Source organism: Meles meles, chromosome 3 (assembly GCF_922984935.1).
Source record: "Meles meles chromosome 3, mMelMel3.1 paternal haplotype, whole genome shotgun sequence".
Classification (NCBI taxonomy): domain Eukaryota; kingdom Metazoa; phylum Chordata; class Mammalia; order Carnivora; family Mustelidae; genus Meles; species Meles meles.
The window spans coordinates 175,190,073-175,216,794 of NC_060068.1; the positions used below are offsets into that span (position 1 = coordinate 175,190,073).

The following is a 26,722-nucleotide window of genomic DNA, read 5'->3' on the forward strand; positions in this document are numbered from 1 at the left end:
GGGCCTTCAAATACGGTCGTTCATCCTGCCAGCCTGAGATGCAGAAAGGTTAAGGGACGTGCACAATGTAACTGCTAAACAGTGACTGCAAGGATAATTTCTAAACAGTAGCCAGAGGATGTCTTTGAAAACATAAATGCCGTCATATAGAGTCCAAGTCAAAGCCACGCAGTCTCTGAAGCCCCCAATGAAGTGCCCCCACTACCCCGTCTCCCCCACATTTCCTCAGTCTTCCCTCCTGTGCCCTTTGCTCAGCATAGCAGACACTTGGCTTTTTGTAGAACATGCTCCCGGCGTGTGGCCTTTCATTTGGCATTTTTCTCTGCTGAAAACAGTGCAGCAGCCCCCCAGCCCGCATCCAGCCTAGATATACACGCGCCCCCTCCCCACCGTGTCCCTCCCGCAGAGGTCCCCTTGTGCAGTCCAGTCTTGATCACTGTATTGAAATGACCTCCCCATATTCTTTTCCCGCATTGTTTTTTGTTGTTCTTGTTGTTTATTAAATTTTATTTATCTATTCGACAGACAGATTACAAGTAGGCAGAGAGGCAGGCAGAGAGAGAGGAGGAAGCAGGCTCCCTGCCGAGCAGAGAGCCTGATGCGGGGCTCGATCCCAGGACCCTGGGATCATGACCTGAGCCGAAGGCAGCAGCTTTAACCCACTGAGCCACCCAGGCGCCCCCGGCCGCATTGTTTTTCTCCACCACCTTTACCACAGGCAGTGCTCTAAGTAATAAACTGGTCCATCTCATTCAACCTCCGTTTTCTCTGCCAGAATGTAAACTCTATGAGGGCAGGGATTTTTGTCTGTTTTATTTTTTACTGATGGATTCCCAGCCCCTACACCCATGCTTGCCTCATTTATGGAAGGGAGAAATGAAGAACTGAGTATAGATTTCCAGCGCCAAACAGACAGTGTTCTACTACGTTGTTGTTTTGCAGATTGTAAAGACAAAGTAGAAAATACTCGAATTTGTCACTGGCAAGCCAATATTCTAACACAAGTGTGAGAGAAAGTGGTCAAATACAACAGTTGTGCTCATAATTGATTGTGTACCAACACTCAGCCAAGTATCACAGAAGAGGGTTGAGAACTTCCCTTCTGATCCATGGTCAGTGGCATCGGATGGATTCTTAGTGAGAAAGCCCGGGGTGTTCTCCTAGCTCCCCCCCGCCCCAGCTGTGGAAACTTGACTGGAACCTTCGCTTCAGTAGCCATGTGTTGCTTCCACTATAAACTGTGTGGCTTCTGCTGTAGTGCTCCACTGAGGTTCTGTGATTTATCCGCATATTCCCCAAAGCATTTTGTAAGGAACATGCAAAGAATTATACACAATCTCTAAAATACGGTATCGTCTGTTTCTTTGTGCTCATAATGTTCATCAAGATGAGAAAAGAGATGCTGTGACCTGGATTATTTATGTGGCCATATTCAGTCAGCAGTTCTGTTAAATAAAGGTCTCCTCAAAAGTCAGAATGCATTTTGAGGATCCTGAGAATTACCAATCCATATAAATTACGTCCGTGGCGGTGTCTCATTCTGTGGCCATATGTGACGTTGGCTCACCTGGAGAGCATCTCAACGGTGAGTACAGGTTTGCCTGTGGTGCCGCTAGTCACCCGCCTCTATCCCGTCAAGTTGTTCTTACCTTTGACAAGTTTAATTAAACTTAGCACTTATAGTTTTAAAAATAAACTTCGCAAGCTCTAAGAATTTAATAAACACTACAGTGCGGCTAATTACACAGTAACCTTCTCCAGCGTGCAAATATATATATTTTTTTAAATGTGAGAGTGACTTCCTCAAGGAATGAACGTGTTGAGTTCCTCTGTGGCTTCCAATACTACTGGCTCATTTTTAAAGATGAAAAACTAATCATAAGCATTGGTCAGTTGTCTCCTTATTTCTGCATGAAGCAAAGAGATGGTTGTGTTTCCTTTGTGTTTCCTTAGGTCTCAGCTGCTGGTAGCATGTAAGGGTAATATTTGGCTCCCTGGGCCTCCCGTGAGGGTAATTCCAAATAGGATTTTTTGTTGCATGGCTTTCACATCATTCACACATTCCTTCTTTGTGCATTTCAGCTTCAGCTCATTTCATGCCCGTGTGCTCTTCTGAACCAGCTTCTGGAAATTTCCGCCAACGTTTAAATAGAGTTTCTGTGAGAGAGACTATATTCAGTGTTGAAACGGAAGAGCAGTTAAATGTGGGTGTTAAGGTTGGGGCCCAGCTGCACCCGCATGATCACACAGCACTTCCGCCAGAAAACAGAAACTGTAAATGTGGAGGGGAAGATGACAAAGGTTTATAGAGGGACACTTTGAGTGAGCTGTAGGGCTGTGACTACATACATAGGCCCAGGGGTTGTTGGGCCGTTTGGTTGTTGGCCCTCATGCTGCTGTGGACTGGACATTAGTTTGTGGACTGGCACATTCTGGCTTCTACTTGGCAAATGTAGTGCACAAATACTGCCAAATGTCGTACATTTCCCTTGTAGGGACTTACCTAATCTCTAGGCATATGACATTAAATAAGAACTTTGAATTCTTTTCCTTAAAAATGTGTAAACCTGGGGCACCTGGGAAGCTCAGTCAATTAAACATCCGACTCTTGATTTCAGCTTAGGTCATAATCTCAGGGTCGGGGGATCTAGCCCTACATAGGACTTCACGCTCACTAGGGAGTCGGCTTGAGATTCCGTCTCTTTGTCTCTCTTCCCCTCCCCCTGCTCACGAGGTCTCTCTCTCAAATAAATAAATATTTTTAAAAATGAAAATTAAGATGTATAAAACTAGGACACTGGGTGGCTCAGGTGGTTGAGCGTCTGACTCTTCGTTTCGGTTCAGATCATGCTCTCAGGGTCCTAAGATCAAGGCCACGTCGGGCTCCACACTCGGTGGGAAGTCTGCTTGAGGATTCTCTCCCTTTTCCTCTGCCCCTCCCCTAACTCATGCTCACTTTCTCTCTCTCTCTCTCTCTCAAATAAATAAATAAATCTTGAAAAATAAAAAATAAAAATTTTACACCTGGGCCTTTTCTTTGTTATTGCTCTGAAGTAATCACTGAAAGACTTACTGAATGCAGCTGGTATCTGCTTATAACATCTCATTCAATCCTTACAAAGCCCCTATGTGGTAGATATTGTCCCTGGACTATAGATGAGAAACATTAAGAGGAGTAATTATTTCATTATGTGGTGTATCTGAGATCACAGAAGAAAACTATGCAAGACTTTGAATCCATATCTGCTTAGCTCTGTAGCTCCTTCCCCTTCAGCCTTCATCCAATGGCATTGTTCAGTTTAAACATCTCACTTAGATTCTGTGTTGATTTTTGCCTTTTTGTAGAGACCCCGTCCCTGCATTACATCTCTCTCCTTGTGTTTCTTTACTGTTCACCTCTCGCCAGGGGCTCCAGGCTGTTCTCCCTATTACTGTAAACAGATGGACCTGCTCATCAGCGCGCTTATTCAGAATCCTGCAGGACCCGGAGCTCAGGGATTGAGAAGGGTGTGCTAGGAGTCCCTCTCTCAGAATCAGCTCAAGCACGGGTTGTAAAGGCAGCTTCCTGGCTCAGAGTCTCAGAGGCTGGGCTGCACATCTGCAATTCTGAGAGGGCCCCTAGAAGACTGCTGGACTCAGGGGCATTTGAGAACCCCCCTGTCTGATCTTACAGATGCAATAACTGGCTGTGAGTGAGGAGGGTGGGAAGACAAGTTCGAGGTGGAGCTGAGTGTTCCCCGCCCAGAACTGGGGGGCAGGATAGAAATTGGGGGAGTCCCAGCTGCCACAGTGGAAACTCGTGGGTTCCAAGTGGTAAGAGATTGAAGGGGTCAGTGGTATCTGGTTGATCTCAATCTCATATTTTTCCAGTCCTACTCTCTGCCATGCTGTATTTGTTCATGCGCAGGAGAGAGAGAGACTGAGACAGAGAGAGGAAAGCAGACGGAGGGGAAAGGACTCTTAGCCTGATCTGGTGATGTCCTCTCCTTTTCCTCAGTTTCCTTCTCCCCTCACTGCTCTCATTTTCAACCATTGTGTGGCGTGGTTGATTGTGCAGCCTTGTGACCCCATGCGATAAGTCCGCGGATGCTGATATGTCTAGAGCATCACCTAAGGCTGTTTTAAATTAAATGGCATAACATAGTTATTATATAGCGCTATTGACTGAGCCTCTCCTGCTCACCAGTCCCTGTCCTCAAGTCTAGGAATGAGGAACCACAAGACCACTGCCTCTCTGGAGCTGCCCTTCTGGTTGGGGCCAGAGGACAAATGACTGATTGCTGTTACTCTCACTCCCCCTCCCTTCAAAAGAACTACAGGGAGGGAGTAGAGTTCCTTATGGTGACCTAGAGGCTCTGCCCAACCCAATGAGACCTGACAAGTTTGTCCTGGGCAGTGCTCTGTGAGAACTTTCTCTTTACTCTCATTCTTAAAGGGAAGCCAGGTCAACAACTTTATTACCATCCTTGTCTATAGGGGATGTTGATGCCTTGGGGTGGCTTGGAGAATATGTGCTTTCAGTGGAGACAGAATTCATAGCGTATCTAGCTATGGGGTAGCAGGAAAAAATATGGGCCTGGGGGCCAGAGGCTGAGATTTATATGCCGGCCCTAGTGTGCTCCAATCGTAAGACTCTAAAAAAATGTGGGCATACTTGGTGAATAACTTTCCCTCAGAAGAGTGATCTTCATCACCTTGGCACAGGTGCACTGGGATGCCATTCATGAACTTCATATGGTAACTTCCTCCTCCATCCATGGAACACCGTTGCACCGACTCAGGATGATCAGTGGCTACTCCTGGGCTGTAAGCGTTTAGTTATTTTTGGTAATGCGTTATTCATCTTAGAACAATGTGGATGTTCCCGGCTTTTGAAGGCAGAATTCTAAAGGGGTTTCAAGTGAGGAGGTGTCGCTGTCACCCTAAGCCGTGCAGGTGATGGTCAGAAAGTCCAGGTCTGGTGCTGCTGCGCTGTGCATGGTGGGATCACGGATAGTCGGTCAGCCTGAGTGCGCTGCCAAAGATGGTGGTAGGTGAGGCCACCTCCCAACTCTTCTTTTTCTTTCATTTTTCTGTTGTTGCTTTTGATTTTTGGTTTGTTTGTGTGTTTACTTCTTTATTGGGATATATTTTGAGAAAGAGAAATGAGGGGAATCAGCTCCATCTCTGGTATTAATTTTATTTCATTTTCTTTCCTTTCCCTGGTGTGTCCTGGAAGGGCTGTGAAGCTGCTATCTCTACTTACTTAATCCCTCTGCACCTGAGTTTCCTTACCTGCAAAATTAAAGTCTTCAGCTCTGTGATCCCTTCCAAATGAATAGGATTTTATTATCTCTCCTGTAGGGGCTTCCTGGTGCCGAGGTAGGGATACAACTTTTAGCTGGGGAGCAGAGATTAGCTAAGGTGGGCTCTCATCTGGGTCTCTGGACGAGCCTGTGTGTGTCTCTCACCCAGGGACCTCCAGCCTTTGCTAATTTCACTCCTCTAATCGGTTAGACTTTTGAGCAAGAACATCCATTGTATGTCCATTTATTTGTACATGATGTGAATGTAAACTGTACAAAAATTCGTATGTTAGAAAATATAGTAAAACTCTCATAAAGATGAGAGAGGTGAGAACAAGAATTTTTAAAATAAAAGTTCACACCAGTACTTCTCCTACCCCAGGGAATTGCCTTGTGCACCCCGCTTCAGAGCAGTGTTGCTGTGGCTGAGCCGCACAGCTCAACAGTGTCAGGAAGTTAACAGTCATTCAGTTTCAGAAGCTGAGATATGAGAGATAGGAATGTTTGTTCCAGCTCAGCCATCTGTCCTTGTAGGACCCTCCTGTCTTGATTATAACCAGATTTGAGATCGTTGATAAAGAGGATCATGCAGTCATGAAAGATTGTTCCTAATTTGTAAATGAGCACATAATTACCTCCAGGCATTCTGCACCTAGGGGGCCAATGAAACAATGTCGAGATCACAGTGCGTTGCATCTAGGTACTAGAAGACAATCCAAGGCTTATGTTGATCCTTGTATGCCAGCAACTTGTACCAGGTGTGTGCTTACATATCCCTTTGGATTCACTGTTTAGTCGATAATTATCAACAGGACGGGAGACTGGTGGAAAAGCACTGAGCTATGTACTTTCTTTCCAAAGCTATAATCAAAGAACTGGGCTGGGCTGATGTCTTCAGAGCAAGCTTATAGAATTTGCAGGTTTTCAAGGCTAATAAAATATTGCATACACTTTGTACAGAATTAGATTTCAAGAAAAGTCTAAAATCCTGAAAAAATATGAGATAAAACAAAAAGTTGAAAATTTGAAGACATGTCTACCCTTGTCAGTGGGCTCAAAGGTATCAAATGCAGAGATTTAACGTGTATGGAAGTCTGGTTTTGTAGCAGTTTAGAACAAAAGCAGTAAAAGTTTAGTTGAATTCAAATTTCAAATAAGGAAACTATTTGGCAAAGTTATGAAAGCTAAGGTAATCTTAGGTTATATTAATGGACAGTCACTGTAATTTGTAAATAAACACATAAGACAGAATGGGAGTAGGGACGTTAGATTCTTTCCTTAAGTATGTATTCATCCTGTCATAAACTCAATGGACATAACCTAAGTATACTTTGAATGTCTGTTCCCTTAACTTAGCCACTATGGGCAATCTATTCTTCTCTTTCCTCATCTGTTGAACAGAGATAATAGTCCTTATAATAGTGATATTATTAGTATTATTAAGAGTAGTAGTTCCTAGATCCCTAAAGGGTATTCATTCTACTGTGAGAAGAGAAGGAGAACATTGCTTTCTTTTCAAGGAAAATAATGGCCTAAGTTTATCATAACGGGAACGTTCTCCATGCTGCCTTTAGTAGGATATAATTCATTTTTCTTAACTAAATTCAAGTTCTACAGTATTTATTAAATATGTATGTCTTGTGGACTATTTGATTTCTGTCTGGATTACTGCTTTTCCCACTTGAATAGACAAGGAAAAGTGTTTGGGAGAAAATGGACCTAATACATGCCCAACAGCTGCCGGAATCCTAGCGGCTTGCCGCCTGGTTCAGCAGCCAGGGACGCTGGTATTCATTAGTTCTGCCCTCTCCATCAGGTAAAAACTGCACCTGATGGAAATTACAGTCCCCAGTTTCAGGGGACACAAAGATAATTTGGCTGTTCCTAAAAAGGCATAAACAAAATATTGGCTAAGCACAGACAGATGTTAAGGTTATACTCTGTACATGAATTCATGTACTTGAATTCACTTTAATGGAGTTGAGCTTATGGTGTAAGATCTTGCAGCTCATTATAACTAAGATGTTATGGGCTGCTAATTTGCTAGAAGCTGCTGTATCATGAGCTAGCCCAACTGCCTTGATGGGTCTCCTGGTAGTTGATATGGATTAAATGTGAATCTTTTATTTTTTCCCTTGTGGTCTCACATAATGATATTAGCTTGTCTACAGTGTGACAAATTCAGTATACCAGGAGCATCTGGTACACTATTCTTTACGACTGAAAATAGGCCTGCAAACTTGATCATGCACATCCATTAAGACACTTCCCCATATTGGGGAGATATGGAAGGGTGATGACCATGGAAAGGATTTATTGGCGACAGTTCATTTTGCTTCATTGTATAAGAACTATCTCAACAGTGGTACATTCATCAATGCTATGTTCCTACAAGTTCTTGCTTTATTTTCAGGATGCAAATATGGATATATTCCTGGTTAGACTGAAATTAATTTATTCCCAGCAGAGGAATTTCAACAAAGAAATAAAAGGAAAAGAAACTAAATTTCCACAGCTTGAAGATAGGTCTGAATTCAGTCTTTTGAAGTTGATCTGGAAATGGACCACACTGAAGTGTTCAGGACATGAAGCTACTTTAGTCAAGAGGGTATTTTCTAATTGAAGGCATGGGTATTGTAAGAAATGAGACGTACATTCAGATCCTGTTGTGTGCCATTTGGATTTCAAGAAGTTAATATAAGAATGTTTTGAATATGTCACTACCTTTGCAGTGAAGAAATGTAAAACAAGAGTTGACCTACAGATGCGTATTATGTGACTTACCAAGAACAGGGCAGACCCCTGGGCTAGTTGTCACTGTTGTTATTATCTCTGCTTTGGCACTACCTGAGTAGTCTTGAATTAGTCACTTAAACTCTCTGATTGCTAGTTCCCTCTTCTTTGCACAAAAGGATTATATTTCATATCCTATCTTCTTCCCTGGGCCATTTGAAGATAAAATAATTACAGTAACAATACAGCTGTTATTATACAACAAAGAGTGAAATTGTTACACTATTAGAGTGCAATTGTAATAATAACTCCCTCTTACCTGATACCAGCCCTCTGGTAACCTCAGGCCCCTCAATCAGCGGTAGATGTGGCATTAGCAATTAAAAACCACTCTGGAGGCAATGAGGAACAGGAGCTCTGAAAGGTGCACACACACACACACACACACACACACACACACACACACAATCACCGGAAAGAGATGTCAACAGTCTAAATGAAGCAGAAGAGAAATGAGACTGTTTCTTTGGTTGCAGGAGCCAATAGCTGTGTGTGTCCACAGTGCCAGAGGACTTTCCTGTGTCCACCTGATTACAAAGAAGCTCTGCAGTGGACAGGGGAATTTAGGGACAGGCAAACTATCATACTAGTAGGGCAATGTCCTTGTGATGTCGCATAGGATCCATGTTAACTAAAGACCTTCAGATGTTAAAAAACAAAACAAAACAAAAAACACCCAGTTAGAAGGTATTAATTATTTTCTTATCAAACGAATTCAGTAACATTTCAAAGGGTTTCTCAGCTGCAGTATGGAAAGAGATGAAGTGGTGCATCACATTTAATGAATGAGGAAAATCAGGATCATTGTTGAGTATCAGCCTGTTACTGAAGTCAAAACTTCCAGTGTAATTTGCTTAGTATTCTATCTGGTCCTACATTCCAATCAAACTGTACTCTAATTACTCCCTGAAGCACTTACACACACAGTCAATATTTGTCTAATTCTGTGCTTTAAATCATGCTGTTTCTTCCATTTGTAATGCTTTTCCTCTACCTTTTCACATTGTCAAATAGTAACCTCTCATTTCCCACCCCAGGTGCCACCTTCTGCATGGATCATTATCCTCGAATTCCTTCTCCCCACTCTCTCCCATCTTCCCTAATTGGATGTTGCCCTTGAAATTCGTTCATATCCATCTCATCACAATTTAGCATTTTACTTTGTATTCTAGTGCGTGCTGCATGGATGTGAACTCCTTTACTCGACTTAAATCTATCAGCAAGATCTCTATTAGGGTCTCCAGAGTGACAAAAGCAATAGGGTTTATAAAGCTATTTAGAAAGAGATTGATTATGGGGTCAGAATATGGATCTCGGAAGTCCTACAACCTACAAGTTTCGTGCTCCACGAAAGCTGATGGTGTAATTGCAGTCCAAACTCAAATACCTGAGAATGAGGGGAGTCCTTGGGGTAAGCTCCAGTCCAAGTCCAAAGGTCTAGACAATCAAGAGTGCCAGTGACTGAGGGCAAGAGAAGATGGATGTCCCAGCTCCCACAGAGAGAAAAAAATTTGCCCTTCCTCCACCTTTTGTTCTATTCAAGCTCTCAATTGATTGGATGATGCCCACAGCATTGATAAGAGTGATCCTCTTAATCTACTAACATTAAAATGCCAAAGTCCTCCAGAAATACTTTTACAGACATCCCAAGAAATGATGTTTACCAGGGACCTGGGCATCCCTTAGCCCAGTCTGGTTGGCATATAAAGTTAACTGTCACAGGATCCATACCTGAACCACTTTTGTACCCATGTCTTTTCCTCTCTTTGTCATCCAGCACCTTGCAGAACACTTCGCCCATTAATATCAGCTGCCCTACTGTTATTTATTAATTCATTCCGTAAATATTTATTTGGCACCCACTCTGCAGGTGGTATTAGAAATCTGGTTGAAAAATGATAGCACTGTGTTTGCCTTGGAATTTAACATCAGAAAAATAGTAACTCCAAAATAATTGAGACTTGTGGTTTGCTGGCAGGCAAGCAAGTACTGATGGCTCCGTCCCCATCTATGGTTGGTGTTAGTGAGAAGGCGGTGTTCCTTTTGCATTTCATTTACGTACCATAGGAATCTGGTATTGTGGTACTGAAGAGATCGTAAGCAGCACTGGCACCATACTATTTGGGACCAACTTGTATTTCTCGGGATCTAATGAGAGAACTTGCTGGAACATTGGTGCCACTGAAGAGACTTAAGACATCTCCTGGTCCTGAAATGCTAATAGACACTCAACTCAAAGAGCTACCAGTAAAATTCTTTAGAGAATCTTACGTTAGGAAGATGGTAAATCCTGGGAAAACTTATTATTCTACCATGGAAATGTTGTGGCATAACAATGTATGAAAATGGCAGTTTTATAATGGAGAGTTTTTTAATGTAAATTTTTTTAGTTTGGCAAGAGAACTTTTGGGGGTAAGCCAATAGAAAGCAAGTATTTACTGAAGCATTTCCTAAAATCAGAGAGTGTTCTTTCTTGCTCTGAAAAGTGCTGCATTCTTTTCTTGGTGGCCAAGCAAAAGTAGTAATATCTTTGAACATGGAAGTAACATGTTGTTTAATTGTAACTGAACACTAGTAAAGTTTGGAAGAAAATGTGGGGAGAGGATTAAGTTTTTGTTAATTATTTTAGGTCATGTCTATAATTTTGTTAATTATTTTAGGTCGTGTATTAACTTGCAAAAGCCTCTATCTCTATAAACCAAAAAAATATGACCACCAATTGGATTATTTCAACACATTCAATTCAATATCAAGGCTTAATATAGATATCATGGTGCTTGTAGCAATAAATATTTCCTTTAGTATTATAGACTGTTGAGCCATTGAAGGGTTAAATGTTAATAACTATTAATTTTTATTCGTAGGAAATAAAGAGTCACTGAAAGTTTCTAAGTACATTAATAAAGGGATCACATGTGAATCACATCCAAAAGGATGACTTTTGGCTGCATTATGGAGAACAGACTGAGGCAGACACTCTAATTAGGAAAATGTGTTCAAGTCTCCAGGCAAGAGATACTGGTCATTAGAATCGGAGTGGTAACCGTAGAGGTAATGGACAGATTGGAGAATAGAATTGGTGGTTACAACTCCACTCTCAATTCCAGGATGGGTTTTCCTCCCACACTAAGCAATCATCTAACATCACCGATTGTCTTTAAATTCTGACACTTTCTACCCAGAGAGAGCAGCATATCCCTCAGGTTAACTACTCAGTCCTCCAATATTGCCCCTCCCCCTGCCTCACCCATTTCAATGCCAGGGGCAAGTCCCGGTTGTCAACTGCGCTTCTAACGAATTGACCAACTATAGATTGGGTTCAGTTATTTTCCTAGAGATGCTTACAGAACTCAGAGAAGCATTTTACTTACTGTATTACTGCTTGATTATTAAAAGGACATGGCTAGCGAACAGCGCAGGGCAAAGTGTGGGGAAAGGGGGTCAGAGCTTCGTGTTCTCTTTGAGTGCATCACTCTCCCGAAATTTCCACATGTTCACCAACCTGGAAGCTCTTTGAACCCCATCATTTGGGTTTTTATGGAGACTTCATTACCTAGGCACAATTGATCAGCTCATTGACCATTGATGATTAAACACAATCACCAGCCCCTCTTCCCTTTCTAGAGGCCCCAGAGTTTGGGGCTGAAAGTTCCTACCCTCCAGTTACATTGTTGGTTCTCCTAGCAACCAATTCCCATCTTCTGGTGTGGTTCAAAAGTTGAAATTTCATTAACATAAAAAAAGACACCATGTCATTCTTACCACTTAGGACATGGCAAGAGTTTTAGGAACTCTGTGAAAGTGGGTTTTCACTTTCACAGAAATGGGGTTGAAAAACAAATATATATATTTCTTATTATAAATTATAGTATCACAGTGTTATTTAATGATTTATTGTGTATGGCTGGAGAGGACAAAGTGCAGAATCATAAACACATTTGGGGATTAGGTAACTTGGGTAAATGAAAGTACTGTTAACTGAGATAGGAAAACAACAGGGTGAGAACAGATTTGCAGATTGTCTGTGATGTCGGTTTAGGACATGAACCTCTGGGTTTTCCAGAGTGTATGTACACCATTATTGGTTATTGGTTATTGAAGCTGTGGGGATTGATGAGATTATTTAGAAAAAGTCTAAGAGAGTAGAAATCTTTAAAAAATCCCAATGAGAAGAGTAGCTTAAGAGAATAGGAGACATCCATATTGAGTAAGGGCAGCCAGAGAGGTGGGGAGGAAGGCAGGAGAAGAGTGTATATTGAAAACCATAAGAAGAATTTGTTTCGGGAAGAAAGGAGAAGCCACAAAGTAAAATACTAACAGTTGGTCAGTTAAAATACTGTTGGTGCATGGTAATGAGCTCATAAAGAATTATTCCACTAGAATGAACGTCTAGCTATTTAAATTTCCACAAAAGCATTGATTGAGAAAGGATAGATACTGGCCCTTTGTCAATCAAACATTTCTGCCCTAATTAGAATTATTGCAATAAATCTTATTCTGTAATCCAAGTTAGTTATACAAAAGACATATAATATGAGAGAGAGAGAGAGAGGGCGAACCTACATGCACAACTCATGGAAAAATATAGAAATTTAGCTTTGGAAGTACCACAAAATCACCTAAACTCATCTTTTACATTTTGTCAGACACCTGAGTGACTTGGCTCTATGTCTTTATACTTTCTCATATTGACCCAAACTGTATTTTTTGAGGTCATACATTATATCATCCATCCATCAATCCATTCATCATTTATTGAGCATACTATATATTAGGTGAGAGGAGGGTGATCATATAAAAGCATGACCCCTGCCACCAAGACATTTATGTTCCAAGAGAGAACTCAGGCAGGTAATTAAGCGAATTCAATAGAGCATTGTTGTGCTATGAGAGTGGTGGTCGTTTCTTGTTGTGTGTCAGGAGTGAGCTTGAGGCCAGGAATGTACTCATACAGAACAGATGGTAATTAAATAAACGTTGAGATTCAACACCATAAAACTGATAGGCAAAAGCATTTTTCCTAAACTTAAGAACAGGGGAAGAATGGGGAGGAGGAAATGGATATTTGGAGCAGTGGGCCCAGAGCGAGCACATGCAAAAATCTATTGGAGGAAATGCACGTCATTGATCTTGGCAGAGCCTAGAGTTTTGGTACTTCTCTTTTACCCTTTAAATACTGGAAGGCTGGTTTTGTCACTGTGTTGTAAACTTAGGCAAGGACAGAGCATAACTTTTCACCATCCTCATTGCCCTCACTGGGTATATCTGAGTTTCACAGTGGCTCTCTTAAAGTTAAGGATCATTATTAGAAGGAAATATTTCAGTTGTAGTGTGAACGTGAACAGTACAATGAGTATAATTCTTCCAGTGGTTGGACATAATAATTCCAATATTTTATTTCTACAAAGGCAGGAAAACTAAAAAGAGAGAGCATAAAATAGTAAGCTACAGTGATTCCTCATTAAAGAAGTTTCTGTTGTTCCTTATTCTATAGCCTCCAATAAAGCAGTGAGGCTGAATAATGCTAGATTTTTGAGGCAATGGAGTTCTGAACAGTGAGAGCTAGCCTTTGAGTTCTACTCCCATCTAATCTTTGGGGAAGCTACTTAATATCTTTAAGGTTGAGATGTCTCAGACAATGAAGTACTTTATTGGATCAGTGTAAGAAATGAAAATTTAATGCATGTAAAGCCCTTAAGAGAATATGATACATGGTAAGTAAATACTTAAAATATTGGTTGTTGTTTATATGTGCTACTATCATAAATAGAATGGTCATTCCCAAGCAGATATGGGCATTACAATCACTAGTAGAAACGTTTTAAGACGTATGGGTCAGGACCTCATTACCTATAAATTTTTATTCTGTAGCTCTGGGTTCTTACTGGGCATTTAAAAAGTGCTAAAGGTGCCTGGGTGGCTCACTTGGTCGGTTGAGTTTCCGACTCTTAATTTTGGTTCAGATCATGATCTCAGGGTCATGAGATGGAGCCCCACGTTGGGCTCCATGCTGAGCGTGGAGCCTACTTAAGATTCTCTCTCTCCCTCTCTCTCTGCCTTCCCCTACCCCTGCTCATAGGTGCATGCTCTCTCTCTCTTAAAAAAAAAAAAAAAAAAAAAAAAAAAAAAAAAAAACCTAAAGATTATCAGGATATAGTTAAGAGTCACCATTATAATAGTATCACTAATATTTTTATGAAGCCCAGTGAATTCTTACATCATTTTAAACTACCAAGAACTATGGCCTTCTTTATTTCATGGAGTCCCTGTCATGTAGATGAATTAAGTAAACTGTGATAAACATTCTTTATTTGGATAACAAAGCATTTGGTAAAGTAACATGTTAGAACAAAACCAATAGAATCCTGCAGACTGAAGGAGTTGGTCAGAAAGAGGTGTTTCTTTATATTTTTATTTTATTGAAACCATTCTGGAAAGGTGCCTATGATTCTGCTTCAGGGTGCTGATTCCTGTCATCTGCTGTCTTGCTAGATGACCCAGAATGACACTGTGGTTGTTTAAAACATTAATCTGTCAGTTCTGTAAACTTTCGCAGACAGCTCTTTGCCATAGTTTTTGACTCATCAGTGAGGTTGACACAGCCTTACAGTTGACATTGATTTGTTCCATTCCATCCTGACATCATGGCTTTGTTCTTTCCAGATTTGTTGGATACTTTGCTGTAAGCTTCCTATCATTACCCTGTCATTTGTGCCACCTCCCCTTCGATTTGGCTTCAGAACATGTCTCAAGGGGATGAAATTAACATTGCCAGGAGTGTGTGGCTATGAAGTCAACTCACTCATGTGAAATGCGATTTAAAAATGGTGTGGGATAAAAGGTCACCTAGGATTATCTGATGGCTCACATTCTTGATGGATGCAGAGATGTGGGGTACTAGGAAGCAAAAAGTCATCTCCACAGTGGAAAACTGGTCTTTCATCCTTTTTGAAAAAGGACTCCAGCCAGAAGACAGAGAAATACAGTCCTGGAAATTATTGCATCCTAGAGCCCGGAGAGAGATAGTGGTGATTTTCCCTTCTCTCATTTTGTAGAGAGCTAGAATGATTGTGTTCGCATTGGTGCTTCTGAGAACCAGATATTAGCAGCTGGTTTGGGACATGGTCATGCTTGGGGAATGTGGGAAGACCAACTGGTACAACGTAAAACACTTTTGCTCAGGGCTTTCAGCAAATGGTTAGGCACAAAGGCCAAGGGCATTTTAGGTTCACTCTTACTCCTTTGCTCTGAGGTTTCTGATTTCTTTTAGAAAAATGAACTGACCTCCAGGGAAAGAAGGTAAATTGAACTCTTGCTTAATATCTGCTCCCTCACCAAAATGACAATGAGAATTTTTAAAAGGGATAACACCACCAACTTAGAGAACGGTAAATAAAGAACGGTATGTCACCATGTTTGCATGGCCATCAACTCAGAATTACTTCATGTACCATTGGAGAAAGCAACAAGTACTTCTAATTAAACTACAACATAATATCCAATGTAAGTCATATCAATTTAAGAGAGATTAAACCCAGAGGTATTAAAGCGTGAAAAATCTTGGAACTGAGCAGTCTTAGAACTGCTAAAATAGGGTACATAGACAAGGTGGTAAATAACTTATATCTAAGAAAATAAGTCCTAAGCAGTAGAGAAGAAAAAAGCATAGGCCAATTTATAAGGAAAGTCTTGCAGATGTTTGTGGGAGTGGGGATTTGGGGCATGAAGTCTAGCTTACAAACAGGAGATTGTTTGCAAATCTGTTTAAATATCAGTCAACCCCCAAATTCCTGACCCTCCCATACACAGCTAGACAGACTGCTCCCCCCAACACTGGCAAAGACTAGAGATGAATTATCTGAAGATGAAAAAATTAGAGTCTCTTAACTCAGGGGTACAAAGAAGAGCGTTAAAATGGGTATTAGAAGTTGGTAGGGGGAGTAAGTGGAATTTTACTTACTAAATTTTGAGCCTCTCCCTTTCACCCTGCCCCCAACCTCTACCCCTACACGGTTTTCAGAACAGGGACAAACACATGTTCAAACTCAAAGCTGGAACTTGAGAGAGCCTCCTTTGGGAGTTCTGCATGGAAGAATCATGCAGCGATTCTCCAAGAAGAGCACAGCTTACCAGCTCTACTCACCAAGAGTCTGATCAGCTCTCTGAATTCCCACTCAAATAGAAGCAGCCTGCTGGAAACCTTGATATGTTCGAAAGCCTATAACATGAAAGACAGAGTCTAAAATAAACTGAAAATCCTCATAAAACAGGAACTATGCAAAGAGAAGAAAACATAACGTTAACATTACAGAGAGAGAAAAAAAAGTTGATTTCACATAAAATAAATACTGGATAATAATTGAATTTAAAGTATAATAACATGAACGAACCAACCACTTGTTAGAGACTTATATGATTAAATTGAGGAACATTTTCAGAAAGTAAAAGCAAAACATAAAAGAAATGGGCAGCTAGAAGAGAAATAGTTTTAAATAAGAAGCCTTAGGCGACTGATACAGATCTTACGTTGGAAGAGTTTAAAAAAAAAAAAAAAGAAAATTTTTTAAGAAGGGATAAAAGCATGAAAAAGTTTTCAGTATTATAGAATAGCCTAGAACTGAATAATGTAAGTTTCTGGATTGAAAGTTCCCACTAACGGTTCTGAAAATGTCTAAAAATAGATTTATATCGAGACATATCACAATAAAATTTTAGAACACTAGGGACTAAGAAAAGATTCACTTTTCTGGGGAGAAGTGAAAGCAGATTTCACACAAAAAGATAATAAAAATTCAGAATGTTTCACACTTTTCAACAGCAACACCTGGAAGGCAGGAGATAATGAAGAACTAGCTCAAAACTCTAACAGAAAATTATTTCCAACCTAGAATTCTCCTCTTCTGTAACCAGCCTTAGAACCAAGTTTGAGAGTAGAATAAAAACTTAACAGATATGCAAGGTCTCAAAAAACAGCCTCCCACTCTCTTTCTCTCTAGAAAGGCATTTTCTACCAAAAAAAGGAAATAAAGTAGGAAAATGAAGAAAGCAGCAGGTCTAGAAAGAGGAAACCCACGTAAGAAATGAACGAAGGAAATCCCCAGCATGGAGATGAAGGGAGGGACTATGACGACAGCTGGGTAAAGAGGCCAGACTAGAGCAGATTGGAAGACACCAGAAGAGATTTCTTCAATGGATGGAATTGATACATTATTTCCTGTGTTTGATTTATTGAGAGAAGTTTATATCCATCAAGGGAAGTTTTGGGTTAGATTCATGATAAGGACATAGGCAGCAGAACAAACAACAGTAACAAAAAAGACAAGGCACTCATTTAGAGAAAACAAAATGTATATTTATGTTAAAAAAATCGTAGTACAAGCCATGCACATTGTGATATTGTTCTACCAAACGTCGAAGTTTAGTTGGATGGGGAACGCAGGGGAAGATGAGAGAAGTGTTTGCGCATGATGACGGATGGGGAAATGAAGTGAAATCCTCATCATCCACTAGGGGAAATTAATTGATGATGCCTATAACTGAAAGCTTAAGAAATAATAATATTGGAAAGTTAATGGAGATATAGAGATACAAATCAGAAAAAGTTAAAAGTGCTTGCCTCTGAAGAAGAAACTTGACAAATATTTTATCCATTTCAATTTGTATATGTATAGATTGATTTGAAAACAGCAATGACAATTATTTTCCTTATACAGATAGAAATATAGTGGCCATTAGATCCTCCTCCTGTATATAATTTTTATATTTTTATATCTTTTATATATATATTAATTTGTGTATTATATACTATGTATTATGTGTGTAATTATATATAATTATGAATAAGACATGTATAATTATATATAACATATAAATTATATATTTTACATATGTATAAAATCAGAGAGGCACTGATTGGAAAGAAAAAAAAGCAAAACAAAGTTTAAACAAAAGAAACATCACCTAGTTAAACCTTTAACAGCTCTTTCAAGTAAGGATTGCATTTTTTTATTACAATTAATGAGCCTACTGAATTCTAAGAATAACATATGATGGAGACATTTTATAGAACTGCTGATTATTTTGAAGTCCTATGGAAGTTTTCTCAGATTCATTTGTGATCATGAAATACCTACTTTGAGAAAAATTATTTTGTGACAAGCAGTTTGTCTATTTAATTCCAGGAAGCTTGATACCAGGATCTTGGGTCATTTATTCATCATTTACCTAGCTCCAACCGTATATCAGGCATTTTGCTCACAGATAAAATGATGACATCAGACCTAGTCTCTTGCTTAAGAAATTCACAGTCTAGGAAGGACACAGACCCTTGAAGAGAACATTGTAATGGAATACAAAAAGTACAAGAACAGAAATATAAACTGATTATCATTGGATCACAGGCAACAGCATTAGACACTCTTGAGCAGAAGAGATGACAGCAGCTGGCCATTAAAGGAAGGTAGACCTGTTGCTCATTTATAGGTTTTCTATTCTCATCTAGGTTAACCTAACAGGCCTTCTTTGAGACCTCATTTAAGAGAACCCCGGAGGGGCACCTGGGTGGCTCACTGGTTAAACCTCTGCCTTTGGCTCAAGGCATGATCTCAGGGTCCTGGGATCGAGCCCGCCATAAGGCTCTCTGCTCAGTGCAGGGCCTGCTTCCCCCTCTCTTTCTGCTGGCCTCGCTGCCTACTTGTGACCTCCCTCTCTCTGTCAAATAAATAAATAAAGTATTAAAAAAAGAGAGAGAAAGAGAGAGAACCCTGGGGCCTTCACTAACATGTCCAAACCTTTCAAATGCCATCACATTTCTTCTCCTTGCCTGCCACCATTCTGTTGCACGCACGAGTCTGCACAGGACCGCCTTTTTGTGTCTGAGTAGGTGCTGGTCCCTAGTTTTTACCTCTACAGAAGATGAGGTTGACAAAGAAGTCTTGATGCCCGAGACCTGTCTCAGGACATGTTCTGAGTCAACGTTCCCATTACATGGGGTTGGTATAGTCAGTTTGAATCAAGTCACTGGATTCTAGCCGTCAGATCTACTCTGTAGAAGATCTCTTCCGCTGCCTAGAAGCTCATCCATCTTCTCCATTCTCCACATCTGTGCACTCTCTTTTCCATCTTCTCGTATTAGTAAAATTGTGGCAAATCCACACTTACTGAATTCATTATTCAGTCTAAACTTCTCCACTTCCTCAAGTCCAGCTTGTATAGTCCCCACTGATGCAATTTCACAATGTTAAGTAAATTATTTATTGATGGAATTAATAAAACTGTATGTTTTCTGATACCAGTTTTCACACTGAGTTAGCTAAGCCCCCTCAAGAGTCTTTATATGCCTTTATCCTTTTAAAAACATTTAATAAACTACATTTAATTAAGCTGAATTAATTATTAATTGTTAATTTAGGCTCTTTAGGAAAAAGTTATGAAACTATATGATACTTTTTCTTATAATCCTTGTGTGTTATGTGACTCAATGATGTGCAATTCTAGGAGTGAATATCCTTTAGATTTGGCTCTTACTAAATTTTAATGAACTTTAGTATCATATGTCCGTTACTTTTATAAAACTTTTTCTCTAAAAGATAATTTCCACATAGTGGGAAGATTTATTTTCTCTATCACTACTTTGCTTTTTCTGCCAACTTCCCTTACCAAAGGATGTCTTCTTAATCCACACCCTATTGTTAATTCCCATGAAGTCCCAATTTCTCTGAACAGTTTCTGCATCACATTTTTTGGGCACAATTTTATTTATACATAAGTGATATAAAATAAACTGCCTATTTTTAATAGACACAATTTGTTGAGTTTGAACATATGTATACACCCATGATATCATCACCACAATGACGGTAATAAACATATCCACCCCCTCCAAAAGTTTAGGATCCTTTTATTTATTTATTCATTCTTTGGTGATAAGAACATTTAATGTGAGATATACCATCTTAACAAATTTTTAAGCGCACAACACTCTATTGTTAATTGTAGGCACCATGTTGCCTGGCCGATCGCTAGAACTTGTTTGTCTTGTGTAACTGAAACTTTATACCCGTTGAACAACTCCCTATTTCCCCCCTCCCAAGCCCCTGGCAACCACCGTTCTGTTTTCTGCTTGACTCTTTCACACACTTCATATAAATGGAGTCTTGTGCTTTTTCTCTGCACCTGACATCTTTGAGTTAGTAAAATGTTTTTCCAGGTCTATCCATGTTGAAGTGGATGGTGCAAATTCCTTCTTTTCTGAGGGTAAATAATACTCCACTGTAAGGATCTACCATGTTTTCATTATGCAGCTGTCTGTTGTACATTTGAGCAGCAGCATGTGTTGGCTATTTGCGAATACTGCTGCCGAAGGGGCGCCTGGGTGGCTCAGTCGGGTAAGTGTCTGACTCTTCATTTCAGTTCAGGTCATAATCTCAGGGTTCTGAGATCGAGTCCCATGTTGGGCTCTGCACTGGGTGTGGCACCTGCTTGGGGTTCTCTCTCCCTCTCCCTCCTCTCCCTCTGCCTCACCCTCCCCTCCCTCTTCCTCTTTAAAACAAAACGAAACTAGTGCTGCAGTGAACACAGTGCAGATATCTCTTCTAGATCCCGGTTTTAGTTCTTGCTGGTATATACCCAGGAGTGGGATTCCTGGATCATACGGTAATTCTGTTGTTAATATTTTAAGGAGCCTCCTCACTGTTTTACATAGTGACCACACCAGTTTACATTCATACCAACAGCATGTAGGCATTTGATTTCTCTACATCCTTGCCAGTACTTGGTATCTTTTGTTTTCTTTGAGAACAGCCACTCTAACAGGTGTGAGGGGATCTCTCATTATGGTTTTGCTTTGAATTTCCTTGATTAGTGATATTGAGCATCTTTTTATATACGTGTTGGCCACTTGTATGTCTTGTTAGGAAAAATGTCAATTCAAGTACTTTGTCCATTTTTATTTATTTATTTATTTATTGTACTGAGTTGTATGAGCTCCTTTTGTATTCTGTAGGTTGCCTTTCCACTCTGTTGACTGTTTCCTCTGCTAGAAGGAAAGGAAGATTTTCAGTTTCAGGTAGTCCTCCTTATCTACTTTTGCTTTTGTTTCCTGTGGTTTTGGTGTCTTCACTTTTTAGAGCCCTAAGTACACCACCACTTCTGTGCTGAAACTTCCCAGGAGAAGACCGTGCTAGTGGTCATTGCCCTGCCATGATTCTCCTATTTATTTATTTATGCTTCTACACTCCATATCCAAAATCTCCAAGGACATTTCTTTGCTCTTCTTTTTTTTTTTTTCTAAGATTTATTTATTTATTTGAGAGAAAGACAACACACAGGAACTGGGGGAGGGGCCGCTGGAGAGGGAGAGGACATCTCAAGCAAACTCCACACTGAACGTGCGTTGAGGTGGGCTTGATCTCGCAACCCCAGATCACGACCTGAGCTAAAACCACGCTGGACACCCAACCAACTATTGCCGCCCAGGTGCCCCTTTCTTCACTCTTCTTATCTTTCCTTAGGGTCTCCCCTTCACTGACTTAATTTAGTAACACATATTCACTGTAACTGGTATTACAAATTTCACGAAATTTATCCACATACTTTTATTTTTCCAGTTGATTTCTTGGGTACCCACTTGGCCTTATTAGCAACATTTGCCTTATGAGTGTTCTGCCTCAAAGTCTCTAAGAAACCCAGGGAATTATTCAATTCTGAGAGGTCGGTCATCCCTCCAGATGTCAAACTGAGTCAGAACTGGAGAATGTCGTCTTTCCGCCTACACCACAGCTTATGTAGCCACAGCAGAGCAGAAGCTCGTTCATTCTTGTGATGATGCCCTAGGTGATTTTGTGGGTGCTGTTAGGGTACACACATCTCTGAGTTTGAGAACAGTTGCAGCTCTTCTAGCTACCAATTCTAAGGCCAGTTTCTGATTCCAAGCATAATACATCCTGAGAGTTCCCAACCTGTGATATATTATGGTGAGAACAGTCCTCCCCATGAGCTTTTAGCATCTTCAGTTGGGTAAAGTAGGAAGTGACTGTAATGTGAGCAAAAAGCAGAAGGCATTTCAGATCCTGGTCTCTAGAGTTTGAAGAAATAACGTTTCTTTAAATAACAGGTCTTAATCTGAGTATGAATGAAATTGATAGTTTATATTGGCATCACATGCCCTCTATGTTAATGGACTGCTTTGGCCTCTAAAACAAAAGAATTGAAAATACAGGGAAGATTTAGTCCAACCAATATTCATTAACTTCTTTAATGTTACCTCTTCTGTATGTCCAGACCTCCTAAACAGCATCCTTTATCTCATTCTCTTTGCTATTTTGAAGGAAGAATTTCTTTCTTGGCCAAGGCTAAGCCTTTCACCTTAACATTTTTGTAAAGTAAGAAAAAAAAAATCTAGGAAATAGCAGTGTTATAATGAATACACAAGGTAATACATGTAGAGCACTTGGGTCCATGAAGACGTATATAGTTAACAGGTATTGATTGAGCAGCTACTATGTGCCAGGTCTGCTCTAGACACTAGATACAGTGGAAAGACAGCAGGAAAAATTTCTGCCTTATATATGGTCCTAGAAATTAGGCACTCAATAGTGAGTACTCAATAAAAAATTATTTCCCATTTTATTTTTATGTTTTGTGTTACATGAATAAAATACAAGATTTTAGATGAAGAAGAGAAACTTACTTTCTCCTTAAGGACCTTGACATTTACTATGTATTCCTTAGTGAAGCATAGGGGAAAATTCACTTAATTACTTTCTTGGTTCATATACAGGATGACAAAGTAAACATTTATTGAGTGGCTATTTTAAAAAGGCAACATACTGATACCCATTTCCTTAATAAAGAAAATGTCAGTTCAGTTAAAAAGTCATCATAATAAATAAAACAAACCAGTCACCCAAAAGTAGCTGTTTGTTTTTCATCCTATACTAGTGAATAACATTGACGAGAACATGTAAAAGCTTAAGTATTTGCCTGGTTAGTAGTTCATTTAATATGACTTTTTAAATATGGCAGAAAATATCCTTTTATACATCAAACAGGAAGGAAAATTGTGAATTCCTATAAACCTTCCAGCTTTCAGCTCAGGTAGAATAACAGGAGCCTGCCGGTCCCTTCCCATCTGAAACAACACCACATACAGACAATATGCAACACAGCTTTCAGGACTCTGAGCTTTAAGGAGGGAAGAAGGTGGTTTCTAAGAGACACAAAGCAAATAAGGTGAGCCTACAATTTCCCCAGCTACAACAAGGTAGAAAAGCAGACCCGCAGAGTCCCAGGGGCTCCCTGCACTGGGGAGACAGCCCTGACAGCCAGGGTGGAAAAGGGACTAGAATGTTTGGGGTAAAATACAAGAAGGGTGGTCGCTGCTCAGAAGGAGAACCCTTGAAATCTACAGAGGATCCACTTCTACTTTCATCTGAGACCTGAGCTTTCTGAGTCTGCAAGGAGGCCGCCGGGGGCAGGGAAAGAACCATTTGAAAGGATGGGAGGAAACACTACCAACCAGGAGCCAGAAATACGTGCCCTCACCTACCAGCCTAGCTGGAAAACCCATAATCCGTTGGACACTGAGTACTTAGAAGGATGTCTGTAGGTAAAGTAGAGGAATTAGCCCTGGAAAAATGCTGCTCTCTCTCCCCAAAACAAATCTGAAATGCAAATCTGAAATACACTGAATACCCAAGTGTACCAAATTGCATTAAAAATCTGTGCCCCAGAACAGAACTTAAAATAGCTGTAGGAAGATGAGATACCCAGAGCACAGTAAGGTAAAATTCAAAATGTTTTAGGTTCAACCAAGCATCACCACACGTGAGGAGGAGCAGAAACAGGACCCGTCCTGAGGGGAAAATCAGTCTGCTGAAACTGACCCAGAGGCTAACATTAGCTATTCGGGACATTATAATAGTTTTTGTGTGTATGTTCCCTGTGTTCATAAACTTGGGGATATGGAAGATAGAAAAGACACCCAGGTGAAACTTCTAGAGGTGTTTGATTGATCAATGTCTGAGATAAAAATTTACTCGACAAGATTAATCGTGGGTCAGATACTGCAGAGGGGAAGAGTGATTAACTCGACGCCAATGGACGCTGCTATCCAAAATGAAACACAGAATGGGGGAAGAAAAGGATCTTAAAAATGGGCAGAGAATCCCCGCGCTGTGGGGCTATTCCAAGTGACCTAATATGTATGTAATTGTAGTCACTGAAAGAGGAGTGTTAGTAGGGAAAGGGGAAACAGTTTGAGGAATCAATGACTAAACGCTTTCCAGATCTAATGGAAACAAAATCCACAGATCCAGGAAATCCAGTGAACCCCAAGCACAAGAAACATGTGGAAAACTAGAGGAGGGAACGTTGTCCACAGGTTGTTCACCAGGGATAAAGAGAAAATCTTAAATGGAGGCAGAGAAAAAGGACACCGTATAGACAAAGAAACTAATACATGAATACCATAGTGGTTTGTTTTGTTTTGTTTTGTTTTGTTTTGTTTTTGGTCGGAAACAATAAACAAGAAGACAAAACATCTTTCAAAAATGAGGGCAAAATAGTGTTGTTAGGCACGTAAAGCTGAGAGAATTCATTGCCGAAAGAGCCACATTCCAGGAAACATGAAAGGAAGTCTCTCAGACAGAGGCATGATGCCAGATGGAAATGCGGATCTACACAAAGTGATAAGGCGCGCTGAAAATTGTGACTCGGTGTTTGGAAGGCAGTTGCGTGAGGGTGTCTCGTCACCTCCCTCCATAACCCTGATGTGGAGGAAACTTGCAGTGAGACCACACCCACACGTATAATGACTTTCCATCTACCTCTGAGGACTTCTATATGATCTTTAAATATATTTTTAAGGTGATATCATTCTAAAGGGATAGCTTGGTTTTCTGTTAGGACAGATTCTAGATAAAATATATTATAAAGCTTGGAAATGAAAGTCTTTTAGAACCTGCATATTTTTGTGGAAAGGAACTGCCAAAAAAAAAAAAAAAAAAAAAGCTGTAGAACTTGCTGGGAGAAGAAGCAGAGATTAGGGGCACAACATGCATTCTGACAGAGGTATTGGTATTTCTTCCTTAAAATAATCTTTGCTGTCCTTCAGAGTATGTAAGGATAAAGATGTGAGCTCCCACAACAATGTGCTTCCTTAGTTTTAGATCTTGAAAGGGAAAAGTTGAGCTCTCATGGGTAACATGTTTCTTTTTTTAATATTTTATTTGAAAGAGAGAGTGCGTGAACGAGAGAGAGTGCATGAGTAGGGGGAGAAGCAGAGGGAGAGGGAGAACCAGACCCCCCCCCCCCCACTCCAGCAGGAAGCCTGACGTGGGGCTCCATCCTGGAACTTCAGGATCGTGACCTGAGCTGAAGGCAGATGCGTAACTGACTGAGCCATCCTGGGTCCCCTTTTAAAGTGTTTCTTACTTAGTTCCCCAAAATAACATTAACAGAAAAGAAATCTGCTCTTGTGGAAAAGAACAAGGGAATTTTTAATATATGTGGAGGACACACCATATCCTACTTTTTAAAGGTTATCACCCAAGATGTCTCAGGATAGCAAAAACAATAAAGTCCTCTTTCCCGGGAAGACACATCTTTGCAATGTTAGGAGTTTTCATTCTCCCACACTGACCTGTATTGTCAATATTTTCCAGCATTTTTATTTTCCCATGCCCCAAACAAAACTCTGCAGGTAATTTGTTTTGTTTTGTTTTTAATTTTTTTTTTTTAGATTTTATTTATTTATTTGACAGACAGAGATCACAAGTAGGCAGAGAGGCAGGCAGAGAGAGAGAGAGAGAGGAGGAAGCAGGCTCCCCGCTGAGCAGAGAGCCCAAGGCGGGGCTCAATCCCAGGACCCTGAGATCATGACCTGAGCCAAAGGCAGAGTCTCAACCCACTGAGCTACCCAGGCGCCCCAGTAATTTGTTTTTTATAGAAGTCAAATGTAATCTGATTATGTTGTAAAAATTCCTTCGGAATTTTTTTAGTTAAAATACATGCTTTGGGGGTGCGTGGGTTGCTCAGTTGGTTAAGCAACTGCCTTCAGCCTAGGTCAGTCCCGGGATTGAGTCCCACATCAGGTTCGCTGCTTCTCCCTCTGGCCTCTCTCCTTTCATGCTCCCTCTCTCTCTCATTCTCTCTCTCTCTCAAATAAATTAATAAAATATTTTAAAAAAATATTTTTTTTTAAAAAAAAATATTTTTTTTTAAAAATACTTGCTTTGCTATAATTATGTTTATTAAAAAACTTAAGTGCATGGGGAAAAAAGACAAAGATTAAAATGTGGTACAAAGGTCGTATAATTGGAACGGCTAAGATACTTGACATACTGATTGAATTATTCTTCATTAACGTTGATCCTTCAACAGTGGATTTCAGGCAGATTTGTAGACGCATTCTTCATTGGTTTAATTGGGTTGTTTTAAGGTGATACAGCAAATATCTCAAAGGATATTCACTTAGTAATTGGGCTATCAAGGATCAGTATCATTCCCATTCTGCTGAAATTGAAAGCCTACAGAGCAGAAGTTTAAGCGTGATCTCTCTTCAGTCTACAATATGTAATAAGTAATGTTAGGGTTCAATTCGTAGAGAGAGGTCGATGGGGAATAAACACAGTATTCCAAATGAT

At 40.2% G+C, this 26,722-nt stretch overlaps 1 protein-coding gene across 5 annotated transcripts in view; it reads left to right on the forward strand.

Annotated features, from left to right (window-relative positions):
* CTNND2 (catenin delta 2) overlaps positions 1-26,722 on the forward strand; it is a 921,273-nt gene that overhangs the window by 319,334 nt on the left and 575,217 nt on the right. The window lies entirely within an intron of this gene.